The sequence below is a fragment of the Dendrobates tinctorius genome, unplaced genomic scaffold (assembly GCF_039654945.1).
Source record: "Dendrobates tinctorius isolate UK_male_01 unplaced genomic scaffold, ASM3965494v1 ptg000158l, whole genome shotgun sequence".
Lineage (NCBI taxonomy): Eukaryota > Metazoa > Chordata > Amphibia > Anura > Dendrobatidae > Dendrobates > Dendrobates tinctorius.
In genome coordinates, this window is record NW_027361825.1 from 14,450,859 (window position 1) to 14,472,391 (window position 21,533).

At 44.3% G+C, this 21,533-nt stretch overlaps 1 long non-coding RNA gene across 1 annotated transcript in view; it reads right to left on the reverse strand.

The window, feature by feature from the left end:
* The window catches only part of LOC141051675 (uncharacterized), a 119,475-nt gene that overhangs the window by 68,308 nt on the left and 29,634 nt on the right, over nt 1-21,533 (reverse strand). The window lies entirely within an intron of this gene.

Sequence of the window (21,533 nt, forward strand, 5' to 3'; positions counted from 1 at the left end):
GGTGCCCCCCCACATACTATTCCACCATACATGGTGACACAGAGGAAGGTGCACATGACATTGAAGAGGAGGTGATGGATGACCCAGTTGTTGACCCAGATTGGCATCCATTGGGGGAAGAGGGTGCCGCTGCCAATAGCTCAGAAGAGGAGGAGGAGCATCCGCAGCAGGCATAGACATCGCAACAGCTGTTATCTGGCAGGCCCGGAGCAGTCCAAAAACGGGTTACAAAAACCAAAAGAGTTGCAGGACAGCTTGGCCAGATGGTCAAAATAGCACAGCGTGCAAGGCCTCAAAATATCTTCCATAGTAGGAAGAGTGCAGTGTGGAACTTTTTTGAACAAAATCCTAATGATCAGGCAAAGGTTATCTGTAAGAAGTGCGCAAAGACCTTTAGCCGAGGGAAAAATCTGAAAAATTTGAATACCAGTTGCATGCTTAGACATTTAACCACCATGCACTTGCAAGCGTGGACGGACTACCAAACCTCACGTAGCACATGTGCACCTGCTCCCAAAGAAGGTAGTCAGCAACACTACATTGTTTCCCCCACTGTAAGCCCACCTGTTAGCACACCACCAGCAGCAAATGTTGAGGTGTCGTCGCAAGGCCAAAGCAGTCAGGGAATCACAATGTTATATCAACGAAAGACTGAATCTAGGCCATCAGAAAGAACACCAACTCCATCACCATCATCAACCCTCTCTCAGTCCGCCATTTCCACCGCTAGTTCCACCATATCCAGCTCTCAAGTCCAGAGACTATGAGTAGAACAAGAAAGTACTCATCCTTTCATCCGCGTACACTGGGTTTGAACGCCCACATTGCCAAACTAATCTCGTTAGAGAGGATGCCCTATCGCTTGGTTGAAAGCGCAGCTTTCCGCGAACTCATGGCCTATGCAGTACCACGCTATGACCTACCCAGTCACCACTTCTTTTCTCGCAAAGCCATCCCAGCCCTCCCTCTTCATGTGAAAGACCGCATTGTCCATGCACTCAAGCAATCAATGAGTGGAAAGGTGCACCTCACAACTGATGGATGGTCAAGTAGGCATGTCCAGGGCCGTTACGTGTCCATCACTGCGCACTGGGTTAATGTGGTGGATGCAGGGTCCACAGGGGACAGCGGTGGTGGGACAGTGCTGTCTAGCCCACGGTATAGGAAACAGTTGGCTGTAGGCGTTCGACCCTCCTCCTCCTCCTCCAGAAGCGAAAGCTCGTCCACAGAGCGCAGTCGCAAGAGCACTCCATCCGCAGCTGCCAGTGTTGCACACGAGGTGTCCCCCTATCGATCAGCTAGTGGAAAGTGTCAGCAGGCTGTGTTGAAGATGATGTGTTTGGGCGACAGACACACCGCGGAGGTACTGGCCGACTTCTTTCAGCGACAAACTGAGTCATGGCTGGGCAGTCTACATCTTGAGGCAGGCAAGTTAGCTAGTGATAACGGCCAGAATTTTGTGGCAGCCATAGCCCTTTCAAAACTCACACACATACCTTGCCTGGCTCATACCTTGAACCTGGTGGTGCAGTGCTTCCTCAATAATTATCCAGAGTTAACAGGCCTGCTCCATAATGTTCGAAGACTGTGCTCGCACATCCGCCGGTCGCCGGTACATTCCAGTCGTATGCAGAAGCTGCAGCGATTGCTCCACCTTACCAAGCACCGCCTAATTATCGACGCTGCAACACGGTGGAACTCCACCCTGCACATGGTTGAGCGGCTGTGCGAACAGAGGCAGGCCGTAATGCATTTGTGGGAGGAAACACGGGCAGGCACTTTTAGGGCAGACATGGAGTTGACAGGTGTGCAGCGGTCGAAGCTGAAAGACCTCTGTAAAGTCCTTCAGTGTTTTGAGGAATGCACATGGCTGGTAAGCGCAGACGATGCCATCATAAGCATGAGCATCCCACTTATGCGTCTGCTCATGCAAACTTTGATGCACATTAAGGAGCAGGCGTCTGCAGCTGAGGAAGAAGAGGAGGAGGGAAGCCTTGATGACAGTCAGCCATTGTCTGCTCAGGGAAGTCTCATGGCCAGGTGGAGGAAGAAGAGGAAGAGGAGGATGATGATGGGGATGATTATTTAGGGGAGGAGGATGCTTCTCATGGGGCTAGAGAAAATGTTGGCGTGGCAAGGTCTGGTACAGGGTTTGTGCGTGACTGGAGGGATGTGGATTTGCCAGAAAGTGCTCCTCCACCCATCACTCGCAGTGCATCATTGACACTGGGAACATTGGCCCCCACATGTCAGATTATGCCTTGCAGATCCTAAAAAGGGACCCCCACATTGCCAAAATGATGAACGATGACGACTACTGGTTGGCCAGCATCCTGGATCCACGCTATAAAGGCAAATTCCAAAACATAATGCCACAGGAGAACCTTGACCTAATATTGGCTAACAAACAAGCAACTCTAGTAAACCAGTTGGTTGAGGCATTCCCAGCACACAGCAGTGGTGATGGTTCTCACACGAGCCGTAGGGGCTGGGGGCAGCTTGGAAGAGGTGTTCGTGGTGCACACAGCAGAAGTGGCATTGGAGACAGGGGTTTCATGACCATGTTGTGGACTGATTTTTCAAGTCCCGCTCACACGACTGGTAATACTGGTAATATTGCATCAATTGAAAGTGACAGGAAACAGCAGTTGTCAACTATGGTTACAAACTACTTCTCGTCCCATATCGATGTTCTCCCTCACAGTTCATTCCCATTTGACTATTGTGCCGCTAAACTGGACACCTGGCCAGAATTGGCACAATATGCCTTACAGGAGCTCGCTTGCCCAGCTGCAATTGTGCTATCGGAAAGAGTCTTCAGTGCAGCTGGATCAATCCTGACAGAAAAAAGGACCTGTCTGTTGACCGAAAATGTGGATGATCTAACCTTCATTAAAATGAACCATGCATGGGTTTCCAAGGATTTTGTCCCACCTTACCCTGATGACACATAGGTTGCTAGAAAAATGGCTTGCTTTTGTCCTCCTCTTCCTCGGACTTGACCAATTTTGCCTTTAGCAGCAGCTGAATGTCCCACATCAACATATGCCATTTTGTAAACCTCCCTAACTGGGATGCCTCCCCCCCCATGGCCGGGGTCACCACCTAGCACACGCAACCGTGCGAGTGCAGTTGCCCTGGACAGGTGGGTAGGCCGACTCTTGGGCTCGGGCACTGGCACAGGGTCCCTCACAGTGCAATCAAGTGTCTCTGGCGGTGGGGGTGCACACCCGCCATCAGACACACCGCCTTACTATGAGGGGCCCAGTGCCAGTACCGACGCTCACGAGTGTGCCCCCCTTGCTTGGGCAGGGCCCCAGCATTTGCAATGTTTGCCTCTCCCTGCTCCTCCGCTGTGTAGTCTGAGCTGTCAAATCCTTCACTGGGACTGCCACTACAAATTTGTTGAACTGATAGATGATGGTTAAGACATAGCTATGCCCTGTCCCGCTGGCCGGGCTCTAGCTTCAGATGATCAGTGGCTTCCATTTCTTATGGACATCGACTCACAGTGACATGCAATGGTGGTTTATCCTCAGCTTTCACAGTTTTCCTATTCACAGACGTGTGACATTCCAGCACACATTTTTAAATGTGCCCTCTCATGCCAATCCCATAGAATCGCCTACAGCCTGTGGCTTCTGTCTTTTGCACTCCAAAGTTACATGACAGATCATGATAGGCAGTGAGCACCATGTTTACATCGCTCTCCCTGTGATAAAAATTTTATGGAGATGAGTAACGATGATGGGATCAACGGTACTGCGATACAGCAACACTTTCTTCACAAAGAAATGTTTTTGCTGTCTCCACACACAAATTAATTGAGGGTCAGCATCGCCTCTGAGAATTGTGACGGAAGTTTTTCCCGTGATTCTTAATTCCTAGATTTTTGCAATCACTAGACTTTATGTCAGTAACTGTATGCATCTCATTTCCTATTGCGGAGAGGCTGGACTGTTTTACTGAGACAGAAATATATATGAAGATTAAAAAATACCACCAAAAGTGTATACTGGTGTGCGCTTCAAATACATTTCCTTTTTTCTACTTTTTAGATTGTTGTCTAATCCATACTGAGAACATGGAGATTTTAAATGTTTAAACTATGCTATATATACCTGTAATCCCGTGATACGTTACCCTTTCTCACCTTTGTCCAATCACGTCTAATCCATACTGGGCCTGAGACCATCTGAGCCTGCCTCCTGATGTATAGACATAGGTTTTTAATGTGTAAACTATGCTATACATACCTGTAATCTGGTGATACGTTACCCTTTCTCACCTTTGTCCAATCACGTCTAATCCATACTGGGCCTGAGACCGTCTGAGCCTGCCTCCTGATCTATAGACATAGGTTTTTATTGTGTAAACTATTCTATACATACCTGTAATCCGGTGATATGTTACCCTTTCTCACCTTTGTCCAGTCACGTCTAATCCATACTGGGCCTGAGACCGTCTGAGCCTGCCTCCTGATCTATAGACATAGGTTTTTAATGTGTAAACTATGCTATACATACCTGTAATCCGGTGATACGTTACACTTTATCAACTTTCTACAATGTTGTCGAATCCATACTGGGCCTGAGAACGGCTGCTGAGCTGTTAAGCAAGCTACAGCACCTGTCGTTTGGACACGTAATTTTTTCATTTTGTCAGGAATGCCGGTTAGGCCTAATTCCATAATTGCGGTTGACCTGCACTTACTGGGAAATCATCGTTTGCGGGGAATAACTGGAATCCCAGATCCCCATCACTAACGGTGTTCAGCGGGTTATCAGCACCTGTAAGCGACAAAAGCTGGTTCTTTCAGTGTAGCGCGCATTCAGCCCCGGACATGTAAGGGCATGATAGACCTGTTATTGCTCGATCTCGCGTGCCAGAGCCTCGCGTATCCCTCTAGTAAGCTTGACGCGTACCGCGGAGGCATGCCGGAGTCTCGGTTGTTAACGGAATAAAGCTGAGAAATTGCTAGCACAATTACAAACGGACATACCACACCACACACAGAATCGACAAAGCTTGCAATCTGTCCATCTTTTCTGTAGCTTGCATGGTTGTGGTTTCCCGGGTGGAATCCAATTAAGCCACATGTGCCACTCCTTGTGGTGCCCTTTTGGACATTCCTTTAAGGTTCAGCTTTGCAATCATACAGCCCCCGGAAACCAAACACTTTGCCTTCATGGACGCTGTTTGGAGGTTCGTGGGAATAATGCCACCCCATCGGCAGTTGGCATAATTTATTGGTGGGAAGTCCGACGGTATATGATTGTGTTCGATTTCAGAATTTTATTTTTTTTGGTTTGTATTTTACATTTTTATTCCAGCCTTTCTGGACTTCATAAGGGCATGACAAGCCTATATCTATGTCTGCTCCACCTCCTCCTTTTACTCCTCCACCTCTTTTCTAAATGTAGTTGCCCTTTTCCATATGTTATTTTTGTCTTCTGAGCATTTTGTCTGCTTTGGGACACCTTTAAAGGTGTTTTGTAATTGTTTTCTATGTGTTTGCATGTATTTGTGTTTGCCTGCCATTGTTTTCAATGGGGTTCGACCGTGTTCTTCGAATGTTCAACGAACATTCGATGAACTTGCCTCCTGTGCGACGAACCAAAACACTAGCGGGGTGTCTCAACACTACTCCTGATATATAGACGTACATTGTTAATGTTTAAAGTATGCTATTTATACCTGGTATCTGGTGATACTGTACCCTTTCTGCCAGGAAGTCCTCCTCCAACCAACACTCTAAGTGTATCATTGACACCTGTAACATTGTCCCACATGTGTGATTATTTCTTGCGGATCTTCTTGGTATATTGTGGTGTGATCCATCCTGAGCGTGTGAGTGTCTATGGGTTACTCCTGCAATTTAGATGTACATTTAAAAATTACCCCAACACTGTATACAGCTCTACGCTTGTGATACATTACCCATTTACTGCTTGTTATATTCTGGTCTAATCCAAACTGACCAAGTGAGAGTTATTTTCTGACTGTGGAAATAAATACTGAGATTGACAACAATGACACCTACACAGTGTACAGCTGTACTTTTGAGATCCATTACCGATTTACGGCTTTTTAGATTGTGTTGTGATCCAATACTGAGCCTGAGAGTGTCTGTATGTGCCTCCTCAAATATCTACGGAGATTTAGAATATTTAAACTATACTATATATACCGGCTATCTGATGATACTGTACACTTTGTCTAATTTTTATATTCTTGTCTAATCCATACAGAGCCTGTGAGCGTCTCAATGTGACTGATGGAATATATAGGGAGATTGACAATTATCCTTTGACTGAATAGAGCTGTATGCTGCTGATACAGTGTCATATATCTGATGTTATTTTGGGTCTATTTTCTGCAAAATTTTGGTGTAAGAGGCCGTGGATGTGGGCGTGGGGGGGCCAGCTGGTGCTGATGGTGGTGGTGCATCTGCTGGTAGTGGCAAAAGCACAATAGCACCTAAGGCAGGAGGTGTTAAGCCTGCGTCATGGTCTGGCTCCGGAACGCCTGGAAGGCTACCTTTTCTGGGAGTAGGTTAACCGCTTTTAAAGGCGGAGCATGAGGAACTGCTTTTGGCTTACATTGCCGAAACAGACTCCAGCAAATATGCCTTCCTCTTCTGAAGTTTCAAACAATGCAAGCACTGAGTCGTCAAGTGCTGGAAGAACCCCTTTCCTTGTGTCCTTCACCCCCACCAAAAGTGAATGATGCAGCAGGCCACACTTCACATTAGTCCATGTAGCTCTTTCTATAATACCATGCCTGGGTTATCAAGTCAAATCGTGAATTCCCAAGTCCAAGATGAATCTGACATGGAGTGTGGGTGGCCAGCCAGGGCAGTGCAGTGGGGTTAATCGCGGTACCGGGCCGGTGTCTCACAGGGATGTGTCACGGTGGTGGTGACCTGTTCCATGGCCCTGGGCGTCCATGCAAAGGGGTGAATAACGTTTATAGGTGAATGATGCGTGATGCCACCAGTGGTTTCTGATTAGATTGACCAGCGCTGCAGTGTCGCTTCTCTGGAACAGATGTTGTGGTGCAGCTAAGATGTAGAAGCCCTGCCCAGGTAGGGCCGTAGTCGCAGGGCAGATGAAAGAGTTGGTAGATGGTGTGCAGTGCAGGATGTAGCAGAGCTGTGCGCCAGGCGCAGGAGAAAGATGACAGACACAGTCGTGCAGTTACTTTGCCTGTACTTGGTAAGTGCCGTCCAGGACCCAGAGTACAGATGGAGAAGGAGTTGGTCAGCCTGGAAGCCAATTTCGAATTCTCTCTCTGCAGATTGGTAGTTTGGCCTCCGTTCTAGCGCTTATCTGAGGTACTCGCAGTGCTGAGTTCATTGAAGTTCCCCCTGTTGACTCTCTTTTGGAACTTTCTCGTATGGCAGGCAGCTGTAGCCTTTTCCTTCTGGCTCCCACACGTCGATGCTGTGGCCTCCGACCCTTAGTTGGGTACAGAGCATTTACAGCTGCTACTTCCTCCGGTTTCTGCTGCAGGAACGTCAGTGTCCCTACAAACTCAGAGACCGGAATCCATACCATGTGCTTCAGCTAGGAGTGAGCCTTAACTCTGCTCATCCTCCAGCTCCTCTTCTCACGTCCACACACTTCCCCTTCCCTGCACAGAGTGCCCTAACTTACCTCCTCCTGACCACAGAGAGCAGCTCCTCAGCAGTCAGGTTCAGAGCTCTCCCTGCTGGCCTGGAGTGGGAAATGTGTTGTGTGTTGGTTTAACTGCTAGAGAGATCCTTCGTTGCTCCCAAGCATGACATCACACTCCCTAGGAGGAAGGTAATGCCACTGTGGCGACCGTACTCCTGGGGACGCCACAAGTGCACTGATGCCCAGCCACTGCTAGATGATTCTGCTGGTACATTGACCCAGACCACTCCATTCCCCTCACACTCTACACAGCCAGAATCTGACCCTGAAGAAACTCAGGTTCCCCTTCTCGCATACTATACCACCTTACACGGTGACAAAGAGGAAGGTGCAGATGAAAGTGCAGGTTCCTTGAGCAGGTGGGGGGGCATACTCATGGGCGACGGCACTGGTACAGGGCCCCTCATAGTATGCAAAAGTGTCTCTGCCGGTGGGAGGGACCCCACCCCGCCGGGAGGGACCACCCCGCCATCAGACACACTGCCACACACCGCCGTACTATGAGGGGCCCTGTGCCAGTGCCGTCACCAGCGAGTGGGCCCCCCCTGCTTGCTCCAGGTCACAGCACTTGCAAAGTTTAAATACTTTCCTCTCCCTTCTCTACCACCATGACGTCTTCCGCATGTCCTGACAGTGATATTCTGATCAGAGAGCGCAATGACATCACATTTGTACGCCCTGTGCCTAAACAGCCAAGTGCAGTGAGATGGAAGATGGGGACGACGAGGAGTCCAGACTAGTACAGGGACTCCCTAGGGAGGAGACTTATTTAATTGTTTTCAATGTTGGGACAGCAATTTTTGGGGAGCACTATACTCTGGAGAATGATATATGGGGCCCACCATACACTGGAGCATTCCAAAAGTGGACATCAGACACTGGAGCAGCATTTACAGGGCCCATTATACACTAGAGGATTATTTGGGAGCATTATTTGGGCCCATAAGACAGTGGAGCTTCATCCATGGGGACCAACAAATACTGTAGCATTATGTGGAGCTCATCATATACTGTATGGAACATTATATGGGACCAATGATTCTGTATGGAGAAATATATGGGCCTCATTACTCTGTATAGCACACTATACGGTGCCCATAATACTGTATGGGGTTATATACTGTCTGTTTTTGGAGCTATTGGAGAATTTAAAATGGATATCAGTCATGAGATGTAAAAAGTGAAGTATTTTTCATTGTACTATACCGCTATTTTTGCCATTCAAATGGGCACTGTAGGTGTGTTTAATGTCCTCCACTCCCTGCCAACTTTGCTTCCCCATTGACTTGCATTGGGTTTCGTGTTTCAGTCGGCCTTCGACTTCTCACGATAATCGGCCGATTTCGCTCGACCCAACTTTTGAGAAAATCGGGTTTCATGAAACCCGACTTGACCGGAAAAAAGGCAAAGTCGCTCATCTCTAGCGGCTGCGTGATGTGCCGCTAGCTGGGGGCCCCTAGAGAGCGGGGGCCCCAGGCAGCTGCTTGGTCTGCTTGTCTCTAATGCCAGCCTTGGGTGTAGGGGCTCTATAATGCATATACAGTAGTTGTGGCCAAAAGTATTGACACCCCTGCAATTCTATCAGATAATACTCCGTTTCTTCCTGATAATGATTGCAAACACAAATTCTTTGGTATTATTATCTTCATTTAATTTGTCTTAAATGAAAAAACACAAAAAGAATTGTCCTAAAGCCAAATTGGATATAATTCCACACCAAACATAAAAAAGAGGGTGGACAAAAGTATTGGCACTGTTCGAAAAATCATGTGTTGCTTCTCTAATATGTGTAATTAACAGCACCTGTAACTTACCTGTGACACCTAACAGGTGTTGGCAATTACTAAATCACACTTGCAGCCAGTTGACATGGATTAAAGTTGACTCAACCTCCACAACTTTAGAGAGCTGTGGTTGTATACTGTATTACTGTGTATAGTGGGCTGTGAGGCCCCATACTGTATACAATGGACTGTGAGAAACCTGCAATATATAGGGGGCTATAAGGAACATCATGCTTCAATTATTGAGGCTGTGGGTGCCTGATACTGTGCATAAAGAGTAATGAGGACATTATGCTTTATACGGGGGGCTGTTGCGGCACTATAGTGTAGTGTACATAGGGTGCTTTTGGAGTAAAGTATGTATAATCTCTGTCTAGGCATTTCATCCTAATCTTCCCTGTGGTCTCGCTCCTAGGCTACGTGTACACCTTGCGGATTCTGCTGCGGATCAGCTGCGGTTTTAGCCACTGCGGATCCACAGCAGTTCTGCAGACAGTGTACAGTACCATGTAAGTCTATGTGATTTACAATCCGTTGTGCACATGCTGCGGTTTTTTCACTGCGGAAAAGCTGCGGTTTTGAATCCGCAGAAAGAATTGACATATCAATTCTGTCTGTGGATTCCACTGCGGTTTGACACCTATTCCATTGTCCAGGTGTCAAACCGCAGGGGAAATCCGCTGGCCAATCCGCAGATAAACCGCAGGTCTTTTTATCTGCGGTTTTACCAGCGGATCCGCATAGAAAAATCCACTGGTGAATCCGCAGCGTGTGCACATAGCCTTACACCTCCCTCTAAGACACTGCCAGTTACAGCTCGGTAGTTGATCTAACAGTCTGGCATCCATGGATGATGAGTTGTGATTGGCTCTATATGGGAGGGAGGGGAGAAAGTGGACTCCCACAGAAAAATCGGAACAAACACCCAGTTGCACTACCAGCAAACATTTCACATAATGCGCTTGAAAAGCAACAAATGTAAATATCTCTGCAAAAGGAAAGGCAGTGTCAGAATCAGAGCAGCTCCTGGATTTTTACAAGATTTTAAAATGGAATCTGTCAGTAGGATCAAACCACCTAAGTCATCTGTATGGACTTATAGGTCATAGAAAGCTGAATAAAAAAATACCTTGATATCTGCGATCTCATGTTCAAAGAAATCCATGTTTTTCTTACATGTAAATGAGCTAAGATCTATGGGCTGGACATACAATGAGGAAAATAAGTATTTGATACACTGCCAATATTGCAAGTTTTCCCACTTACAAAGAATGGAGAGATCTGGAATTTTTATTGTGCTACGCTTCAACTGTTAGAGACAGAATCTTAAAAAAAAAATCCAGAAAATCACATTTTATGATTCTTACATAATTCATTTGACTTTTATCGTATGAAATAAGTATTTGATCACCCATCAACCAGCAAGAATTTTGGCTCTCGCAGACCTGTTAGTTTTTATTTAACCCTTTCCTGACCTTTGACATACTATTCTGTCCATGTGCCCTGGGCCCCTATGAAACTGGACTGAATAGTACATCATACGCGATTAGCCACGCTCACAAGGCTGATCGCGACTGGGTGTCAGCTGATTCTCACAGCTGACACCTGGCACTTTAACCCCAGGCAGACAGCGATCAAACATGATTGCAGCATTCAAGGAGCAGGCAGAGGGGCTGCCAGCTGTGACAGTCCCTCTGCCTTTGGATCAGAGACCCCGCGGCATGATGCTGGGTCCCGATTGCTCCCATGGTAATCAGATGTTGTCATGATGAAATCCGTGTTACCAGAGCTCAGAGACTTCCTGTCATGCTCAGAGCATGTCAACAAGTCTCTGAGGTTAGTGAAAAATGAAATGCAGCTCTGACATCTTATTTGACATGCAGATCTGCATGCCATATAAGCGATCAGCCTGCACAAAATGACTGTCCCATAGTTGGACAAGGTGTAAAACATAGAATGAAATAAAAAAAATTAAAATAATTGTAAAAATATTAAAAAAAAAAGAAAAATAAATATTTACTGTATATACTCGCGTTGAAGCCATGATTTTCAGCACATTTTTGGGGGCTGAAAGTCCCCCTCTCAGCTTATGCGCGAGTCATATATGCCAGAGGGTCGGCAGGGGAGGGGGAGCGGGGGTGTCAGATCATAATTACCCCCCTGGCACGGTCTATGCAGCCCCCCACCCCCTCCGCTTCTCCCACAGTCTCCCTTCCTTCTTTCAGCGGTCACTCATATTCACGACTTTAATGAGCGGTACCACATGACTGCTGAAGGAAGGGAGACCGTGGGAGAAACGGGGGGGCTGCAGAAACTGCGCCAGGAGGGGTAAGTATATCCAATAGTCACCAGTCCCCGGTCCATTGCTGCTCGCCGCTGTCTGCCGCGTCCTCTGTCAGTGACGTTCAGGCAGCAGAGGGCGCGATGATGTGGTTAGTGCACGCTGTGCCCTCTGCTGCCTGAACAGTCACTGACAGAGAAAGTGGCAGACAGAGGTGAGCATTGATGGGCCGGGGACAGGTGAATATCTCAGGTGCTGGGTTCTGGGCCAGCAGCGACACCAGCACCTGGCCCCCCATAGCTTGCCAGTGTCTCCGCCTGCTCAGGACCCAACACCTGGCCCCCAGCGACGAGAGGTGAGTATTTCTTTTTTTTATTTGCAGCAGCAGGGGCAGCATATGGGGGCATAATGTATGGAGCATCTTATGGGGGCATAATCTATGGAGCAGCATATGGGGTATATTCTATGGAGCATCCTATGGGGTATAATCTATGGAGCATCTTATGGGGGCATAATCTATGGAGCAGCATACGGGGTATAATCTATGGAGCATCTTATGTGGCATAATCTATGGAACATTTTAGGGGGCATAATCTATGGAGCAGCATATGGGGCATAATCTATGGAGCATCTTATGGGGGCATAATCTATGGAGCGTCTTATGGGGGCATAATTTATGGAGTATCTTATGGGGCAACATATGGGGCATAACCTATGGAACATCTTATGGAGCCATAACCTTTAAGGAGCAGCATATGGGGCATATTATTCTATGGAGCATCTTATGGGGCCATTGTTAACCTTTGTGCAGCATTATAAGTGGTGTATTTTGCATGGAGCATCTTATAGGGCCATCATGAACTGTATAGAGCATTATATGGGGCTCCTGATTCAATATGGGTATTCAAAAACATTTAACCTACTGATGTCTAAATTAGTTTTACTTTTAATAGTATCCATTTTTGTTTTTGAAATTTACCAGTAACTGCTGCATTTTCCAGCCTAAGCTTATACGCGAGTCAATAAGTTTTCCCAGTTTTTTGTGGCAAGATTAGGGGGGTCGGCTTATATTTGGGTCAGCTTATACACGAGTATATACAGTATTACATCAATAAATCAATATTTGAATAAAAAATCTAAGTACACATAATTAGTGTCGCCACGCCCGTAACGACCCGACCTATACAACTGTCCCACTAGATAACCCCTTTAGTGAACACCATAAAAAAAGGCAAAAAACAATGTTTTCTTTTCCTCATACCGCCGAACAAAAAGTGGAATAACAGGCGATCAAAAAGATGGATATAAATAAACATGGTACCACTGAAAATGTCATCTTGTCCTGCAAAAAACAAACCACTATATAGCTCCATCACCGGAAAAATAATAAAGTTATAGCTCTCAGAATAAAGCGATGCAAAAATAATTATTTTTTATATAAAATAGTTTTTATTGTATAAAAGCGCCAAAACATAAAAAAATTAAATAAATGAGGTATCGCTGTCATCGTACTGACCCGAAGAATAAAATTGCTTTGTCAATTTTACCACATACGGAATGGTATAAAAAAAACCCAAAAGAAATTCATGAATTGCTGTTTTTTTTTTATTCTGCCTCCCAAAAATCAGAGTAAAAAGTGATCAAAAATGTCATGTGCCCGAAAGTGGTACCAATAAAAACGTTAACTCATCCTGCAAAAAACAAGACCTCACATGACTCTGTGTGCCAAAATATGGAAAAATTGTAGCTCTCAAAATGTGGTGATGCAAAAACTATTTTTTGGTATAAAAAGCATCTTTTAGTGTGTGACAGCTGCCAAACATAAAATATATCCAAAAAAGTTGGGCCTAGATTAATGGCACTTCATAATACCAAAATATCCAACAAGAACCGCGAAGTTATGCCATATAAAAGTAATATAATGCTATACTAAAAATCTTTTTTGATGTATGATGTACTGGCATCATGTATTACTTTTGTATGTACATAGTGTGCATTATTAGGTTATCTATATAATGGTATAAATTATCTGTAGCTTAATATATATGTGGGTATACTGTTACTGTTTTAGTGTGTATGTACCATGTATGCTCCATCTTTTAAGTAGAATTATTCCTCCCCCCTTTTTTGTCATTTATTATGGGCCATATTATACATAGAGGGCCCCTGTGTATATGTGCTTCTTTTTTCATATATTCTTTTTCATATATTATTTTCCATATATTATGCATGCTAGCAGTATCATTGGACTTTCGTGTAGGGTCTACATGACACCTGATACCATATACCATAATATAGTATGGCTTTGCATAGCGTGTTGTGCACACTGGTGTGTGTTCTCCAGGTCACTGCTATGGTGAGCGTCCGTCCGGTTTGTCCTTGCAGCTCCTCTACCTTGACACATCATGTGGAGGCGTGGTCAGGCGGCTGGCGGCGTCATCACGCGGTGAGGTGCATCGCTATGGAGACGTGGTGCTCTGGGCAGCATCTGCCTCCTCCCCGTCCTGACCGGGCGCATTCTATGGCGGTGTCACATGCTGGACATAACACACTTGTGAGGTAAATGCTTGTGATTTATGGGGTATTTAAGGATAGATGTGAAGGGCAGCAACATAACTTGCCCCCTGAGACGAAGCGAAAGCGAAATGCGCGTCGGGGATCAGCGCCTCACAAGGTTGTATACATTTTAATGCACTTTGCACTTTATGGTCAGTAGAAGTTTACTGTTTACAGCATGGTAGCTCCAATTGCTAGAGTCAGCTGATTACATACTCTACTATAGACTGCAACTATGGATCTTTTGTTATTTTTGTCTGACTGCACTTTGTAAAATATATAAAAATGTGCATATCATTATAATACCTGGTCCCTTGTTGTGAGGGTCTATGTGTTACTAACATACATATCGCTGAACTATTTAGCATCTGGGGCCACCTTTAGTACTTGCTATACACTACCTACTGGCTATTTTGTAATGTACGGGATATTTTTCATACTAAAATACTTTAAACCAGCATTTTGCTGTTTAACCCTCTAGCTGCAGAGTGTTTCTTTCAGGCATAGCACAATTTGGAGCAATTTACATTTTTTGTACGATTATTAGATTGATATATGACTTCACTGTCAATATTGTATGCACCTTTTTGATGCTTGTCAGCCACATGGCAGGTGATTAATGTATACCTTTGTTTTGGCTAAGTGGACTTGAATCTCTTTTAATATTTTTTTATGGTGTTTTGGCAAAGTTTACTTTTATATGGCATAACTTTGCGGCTCTTGTTGGATATTTTGCCAAACATAAAAACCCGCTATAAAAACCAGCTATAAATAGTAAATCAAACCCCCCTTTATCACCCTGTTAGTTAGGAAAAATTAATAAAATAAAAGAAAGCATTTATTTCCATTTTCCCATTAGGGTTAAGGTTGGGGTTAGGGTTGGGGCTAAAGTTAGGGTTAGGGTTAGGGTTGCGGTTAAAGTTAGGGTTAGGGTAAGGGCTAAAGTTAGAGTTAGGGTTGGGTGTTATGAATGGGTCACCGAGGAGGATAGCAGGCCCAGGCTAAGCCACAGAAAACCAGAGAGGTTGGTAACTAAGCGGATTGCAGACCCCTGATCCTATCCACACAACTAGTAGTAGCCGTTGAGCGTACCTACGATGATCCTAGACGCCTAGGCACAGCCGGAGAGCTAACGAAGCCTAAAGCAAGAAAGGGGAAATCTAAACTGCCCCAGAGCAGACACCAAAGGAATAGATGGCCCCCAAACATATATTGTCGGTGAGACAAGATGAAAACACAAACACAGGCAGGAAAATAGACTGAGCAAATGATGGGGCCCACACTGACTAGACAGGACAGGAAAGGAAAGACACTGTCTGCAATCACACAAAAAATCCTGCAAAAAAGTCCAACACGTCTGATTCAGAAAACACTGAAGTCGCACGACTTCGCCCCCCACTATATCAGCACTCTGGTATATTCTGAAAGCAGAGCAAAAAGAGACCAATCTAACAGGGGATGAAACAAACTGGCACAAGCAGTAACATATGGGCGGTGATTCAGCATAGCCCCAGCCAGAGCAGGCTGACCCGCACCAAGAAGAGATGGATAAAACCAGATCAAATGCAAACAGAATAGCAAATAAAACACTTAGCTGAACATGCAGGGAAAGAGCTGGAGAAATCAAACCTCAGGAGGAACAGGAAGCAAATCACCAGCAGTGATAGAGGGAGTCGGCTGTCTTAAATCCCAATCTGAAACCCCAGATCTCCAATCGTGATCATCATTATCAGGTGGCAAGCCTCTATCAATCAGATCAGCTCCATTACCTCCAGTAACTACCAGAGGGAGCCCAGAAAGAGAACTCGCAACCCCTCTTTCGATCCGACCAGCTCCACTACCTTCAGTAATAACCAGAGGGAGGCCAGAAAGCGAATTCACAACAGTTGGGGCTAAAGTTAGGCTTAGGGTTGCGGCTAAATTTAGGGTTAGGGTTAGGGCTAAAGTTAGGGCTGGGACTAAAGTTAGGGTTAGGGTTGGGATTCTGGTTAGGGGTGTGTTAGGGTTAGGTTTGTGATTAGGGTTATGGTTAGGGTTGGGATTAGGGTTAGGGGTGTGTTAGGGTTAGGTTTGTGGTTAGGGTTATGGTTAGGGTTGGGATTAGGGTTAGGGGTGTGTTGGGGTTAGGGTTGGAGTTAGAATTGGTGGGTTTCCACTGTTTAGGCACATCAGGGGCTCTCCAAACGTGACATGGGTCTGATCTCAATTCCAGCCAATTCTGCATTGAAAAAGTCAAATGGTGCTCCTTCCCTTCCGAGCTCTCTCATGCGCCCAAACAGTGGTTTACCCACATCAGCATATTCAGGACAAATTGCACAACAACTTTTGGAGTCCAATTTCTCCTGTTACCTTTGGGAAAATAAAAATATGGGGGCAAAATATATCATTTTTGTGAAAAAAATAAGATTTTTTATTTTTACGGCTCTACATTATAAACTTCTGTGAAGAACTTGAGGGTTCGGGTTCAAAGTGCTCATCACACATCTAGATATGTTCCTTAGGGGGTCTACTTTCCAAAATGGTGTCACTTGTGGGGGATTTCCACTGTTTAGGCACATCAGGGGCTCTCCAAACGCGACATGGTGTCCAATCTTAATTCCAGCCAATTTTGCATTGAAAAGTCAAACGGTGCTCCTTCCCTTCCGAGCTCTGCCATGTGCCCAAACAGTGGTTTACCTGCATATATGGGGTATAATCATACTCAGGACAAATTGTACAACAACTTTTGGGGTCCAATTTCTCCTGTTACCCCATCAAAGTGATTTCAAATGTGATGTGGTCCCTAAAAAATGGTGTTGTAAAAATGAGAAATCGCTGGTCAACTTTTAATCCTTATAACTTCCTAACAAAAAAAAAATTTGTTTCCAAAATTGTGCTGATGTAAAGTAGACATGTGGGAAATGTTATTTATTAACAATTTTGTGTGACATGTTTCTCTGTTCTAAGGGCATGAAAATTCAAAGTTGGAAAATTGCTAAATTTTCTAAATTTTCGCCAAATTTCCATTTTTTTCACACATAAACACAAGTCATATCAAATAAATTTTACCACTATCATGAAGTACAATATGTTATGAGAAAACATTGTCAGAATCACCAGGATCCATAGAAGTGTTACAGAGCTTCTGTATTACCTCATAAAGGGACAGTGATCAGAATTGTAAAAATTGGCCTGATGATTAACACGCAAACCACCCTTGGGGTCAAGGGGTTAAGAAACCTCCTACTGTGCACTCATTACCTGTATTAATTGCACCTGTTTGAACTCATTACATGTATAAAAGACTCTTATCCACACACTAAACCAATCGAACTTCAACTTCTCCACCATGGCCAAGACCAAAAGAGCTGTCTAAGTACACCAAAGGCAAAATTTTAGATATTCACAAGACTGGGATAGACTACAGAGCAATAGGCAAGTGGCTTGGTGAGAAGATAACAACTGTTCGCACAATTATTAGAAAATGGAAGAAACAAATGATGACTGTCAATCGTCCTCAATCTGGGGCTTCATACAAGATCTTGCTTCGTAGGATAAGGGTTATTCTGAGAAAGGTCAGGAATCATCCCAGAACTACACGGGAGGACCTGGTCAATGGCCTGAAGAAAGCTGGGACCACAGTCTCAAACATTACCGTTAGTAACACACTACACCGTCATGGATTAAAATCATGCAGGGCACGCAAGGTCCCTCTGCTGATGCCAGCACAAGTCCAGACCTGTTGGAAGTTTGCCAATGACCATCTGGATAATCCAGAGGAGGCATGGGAGAAGGTCATGTGGTCTGATGAAACCAAAATATAACTTTTCGGTATCAACTCCACTCACCGTGTTTGATGGAATAAGAAGGATGAGTACAACCCCAAGAACACCATCTCAACAGTGAAACATGATGGGGAAACATCATACTTTGGATTTGCTTTTCTGCAAAATAAACAGGATGCCTGCATCGTATTGAAGGGAGGAAGGATGGGATCATATGTCACAAGATTTTGGCCAAAAGTCCCCTTTCCTCAGTAAGAACATTGAAGATGGGTTGTGGCTGGGTCTCCAAGCATGACAATGACCCGATACACACAGCCAGAGTAACTAAGGAGTAGCTCCATAAGTAGCATTTCAAGATCCTGGAGTGACCTAGCCAGTCTCCAGACCTGAACCCAATAGAACATCTTTGGAGAGAGTTGAAACTCAATGCTGCCCAATGACAGCCCCGAAACCTGAAAGATCTAGACAAGATCTGTATGGAGGAGGGGGCCAAAATCCCTGCTGCAGTGTGTGCAAACTTGGTCAAGAATTACAAGAAATGTCTGACCTCTGTAATCGCAAACAAAGGTTTCTGTACCAAATATTAAGTTTGGTTTTCTATTGTATCAAATACTTTTTTCATGCAATAAAATGCAAATAATACTCATACAATGTGATTTTCTGGATTTGACAGTTGAAGTATACCTACCATAAAAATTACAGACCTATCCATTCTGTCTGGGAGTTAACAGTGTGAGACATGCAATACCTCTCAGCCTGATCTCCTGATCTACAGTGGGTACGTAAAGACTCCTTTAAATTTTTCACTCTTTTCATTGCAGCCATTTGGTAAATTCATAAAGTTCATTTTTAGTCATTAATGTACACTCTGCACTCCATCTTGACTGAAGAAAAAACCTGAAATGTAGAAATTTTTACAAATTTATTAAAAAAGAAAAACTGACATATCACATGGTCATAAGTATTCAGACCCTTTGCACAGACACTCATATTTAAGTCACATGTTATTCATTTCCTTCTGATCCTCAAGACGGTTTTACTCCTTCATTGGAGTCCAGCTGTGTTTAATTAAACTGATAGGACTTGATTTGTAAAGGCACACACCTGTCTATGTAAGACCTCACCGCTCTATATAAGGCCTCACAACATTGCTCAGCCTGGATAAAAGAAATGAGGTGAAGATGTCAACACCGATATTGATGCACACATACATTCCCAGTCATGGTGTAAGACAAGAAAACTCCACTTTGTCCAATTCACCTGCTTCCAACCCTGCACATTCATCCTCAAACATCCCTAATTCCGGTGTACATACTGACATCAGTGATCTCTCAATACATGATTACACCATCCATGACAGTTCCAGTTCACCATTCACCACAGTACTGCAGGCCCCTTCTCCCTCCCCCTCTCCACCTTCCACCATCTCACACGTTTCTTTTTTATCAATAGTTCTGACGAGACCTATCCAAATGAACACGAATCCCCAACTTTCGACCAATGCGAGCGAAGTGAAATTGATCAATTCCCATCTCCCACTGAACGTACAACAGAATCAATTCACGCGTTATTTCCAACAATTGCCAATGCAAATGTGCAAAAAAAGAAAAAGAGAACAAGAGAGACAAGCGTCAATGGCCTCACAAAGAAATAATAATAAAAAAAAATTCAAAATATCTAGAAAGCCAAATGAATTAAAAACATCAGAATTTGGGAATATCAGAATTTGGGAACAAGTGTGATAGAACTATGGTAGTGGTAGATCATAATAAAATAAGTACAGTGATTAATGAGGAAATAAAAAGTATTCCAACATTAAAAATTTTTAAGCTCTCTAATCACTTGTTATCATCTGCTGAAATGGGCATTCTAATGAAAGGGTTCAATTTTTGTCCATCACTAAATTCTAATGACTTATTTTTGGACTTAAATAGATTCACACGAAAATTAACCCTATTGAGGCATTTCACAATTAAAGAAAGAAATGACACAGTACAGACAGATACGAAATTAGTGGACAAAAATACAGATATTTTGGAAACAGTGACCACGAGTGCTAGCAACTACCTACATAAAAAGTAGTGCCTGTCTCTTCATTTTATTTGACCCACCATAGGGGGCATTGCCTGGAGACTTTTTTTCATCTTGTTTCAGAAGAATTCAGTAATTTGAATAAAAGCTGTCTTAAGGCCCCGTTACACATAACGATGTCCCAGCGATCCCACCAACGATCCGACATCATGGGATCGCTGGGACATCGTTAGGCTGATCACTGGTGAGCTGTCACAAGACAGCCCCTCCAACGATCAGGACCAGCGACGCTGGACGCTGGTTTCTAATGTACACATCGGGTATCCAGGAGCCGTGGCTCCTGGATACCTGCTGTTTACCTTGGAAACCGGCGTACACGCTGGTTTCCAAGGTAAACATTGGGTATCTAAGAGCCGCGCGACTCCTGGATACCCGATGTTTACCTTGGAAACCAGCGTTGCTGATCGCTGGTCTCTCGCTGCCACACGCAGTGTGCTGGCCAGCGGGAGACCAGTGATCGAAAAACGGCCCAGGCCGATCGAGCACAATCAGCTCGGGGGGGCCGGTCGCTGATCCCTGTCACACACAGCGATCTCGCTGGCGAGATCGCTGTGGCATCACAAAATCAGTGATCTCGCTAGCGAGATCGCTGTGTGTGATGGGCCTTTAGTTCTAATGAGGAAAAGAAAGTTTTTGGTAAGAATAAAAGGATAAAAACGAAAAAGAAAAAACCTCTTAAAACTGTTTACAAAGAGAAGATCACACAGCAGGAAAAAAAACGCGTTGAATTCCTTGAAAAGCAACACAGAGATTGTGATAAGACAGGCAGATAAGGGGGGAGGGGTAGTGACTCAGAATAGGTCTGATTACTTGAAAGAAGCCTACAACATTTTATCTGATACTAGATAGTATGACATTCTTAAAAACTGATCCTTCAGCCAATTTTAATAAGGAATATCATGGTTTTATAAATAAAGCATATAAAAAGAATATAATTAATAAAAAAGAGAAGAAGTTTTTGACCAACAATACACCATAAATGGCACATTTTTATCAGCTTCCAAAGGATGCATAAAAGTCCTCCACTCCTTCCTGTCGCCCAATTATATCGGGAAACGATTCCTTAACAAGTTCATTATCGCATTACATTGATTTATTTCTTCAAGAAATTGTGACTACCCTTCCTTCATATCTGAAAGACTCTGTGTAACTGATTGAGGAATGTAGGAATATAAAATGGCAGGAGAATTACAGCTTTATCACGCTGGATGTAAATTCATTGTACTCCAACATCGATCACACACTTGGCATCAGATCAGTAGATCACTATCTATCACTATTACTAGGATTGCGGGAGGAACAAAAAACATTTCTGTTGGAATGGTTAAAATTTTTATTAACACACATCTTTGAGTTCCAGGGAAAACACACTATTTAC